We start from the raw sequence: 1,452 nt of genomic DNA, 5'->3' as shown, positions 1-1,452 counted from the left end.
CTAGTCCACTGCAGGACAAAGGCCTTAGACATGTCCTTATTCATGTCTGGGGTTTGGCCATTTTCATCACCATGTTAGTCAGTAGGGATTGGTGATAGTGGGAGACTAAAGTATGATCGCTCATAGCAAACCAACCTAGTATGGGTGGCATTGCTGATCATGGCAATACACAGACACTTTCACCACGTTAAGATATACCACTCAGAAAGGGATACACACATGCGTATATATATATATATATATATGTATATGTATATATATATATATATATATGTGTGTGTGTGTGTGTGTGTGTGTTTGTGTGTGTATACTCTCATGGAGGTTTTCTTTTATTTTCACTAGAAGTCTTGAGGGATATGAACTCCTTGCACGACATTTTACGAGAATTGCTGGTGCTTATTGCAATGCCTCTGTGTGTGGATGCAAAAGAAGAGCTTTATTATTTCCTCTCTCTCTCTCTCTCTCTCTCTCTCTCTCTCTCAGCTGTATGTATAAATTGCGTTTGTATGTCTTTTAAAAGCATTTAGATTAGGACACAACATGCAGATAAACACACACAAATTTATAATACATTTATATGTATATATATATATATATATATATGTGTGTGTGTGTGTGTGTGTGTGTTATTCATACCAGCGTCGATTTTCCAATGCTTGCATTCCTGTTTTAGATTCTGGTGTTTCTTATTTTAATGTTACTTATATTTTAGTCTCTTGATTTAATTTTTACTATCATAGGGAAGTCCAACTCTTAATTTTTTATACTTTATTGTGTTATGTGTATTTACAGAATCCAGCGTTGAAAATTATCGTATATGATCTAAACGTTTAAGATTCAATTGAGTAGATGAATAATATGAGATGATTTGGCAATTTATTTTGGCCTTCACCTTTGTTTGTGTATTATAGTTTATATATACAACAACAACAAAGGCAGCCGTTTCTAGTCCCACTGCAGGACAAAGGCCTCAGTCATGTCTTGTATCATGTCTGGGGTTTGGCCAGTTTGATAGAAGACTTTAGTTTGATCGCTCATAGCAAACCACTTAGTATGGATAGCCCTGACTAGTACAGCTTTGCTGATCATGGTGATACACAAATCCTTTCACTTGTGTGTGTGGTTGTGTATATATATATATATATATATATATCTGAGGGTATAAATAGATACGTTTACATAGTCATTTGCAGATTAATATTAGCCGAATTGCATCCAAGATACACATTTGAAACTTATGGGATTGGAGCATCTGCAGTCCTTATTCATATTGACATAGAAGATTAGGAATCCAATCACACTGATAAAGACAAGCCAAGCAGAGACAGAGAGACTTCCAGAGTGTGCTTGCATGTCTGTGCATCAGGTTATAGGCTTATCTTGTTCCCCATTGCGATCGTTATTGTAATCGTTTATAATGTTATTTTTACGCGAGGATGAGGTTGGATCCGT

The sequence above is a fragment of the Palaemon carinicauda genome, chromosome 20 (genome assembly GCF_036898095.1).
Source record: "Palaemon carinicauda isolate YSFRI2023 chromosome 20, ASM3689809v2, whole genome shotgun sequence".
Taxonomy (NCBI): Eukaryota; Metazoa; Arthropoda; class Malacostraca; order Decapoda; family Palaemonidae; genus Palaemon; species Palaemon carinicauda.
This window is presented reverse-complemented; position numbering follows the sequence as displayed.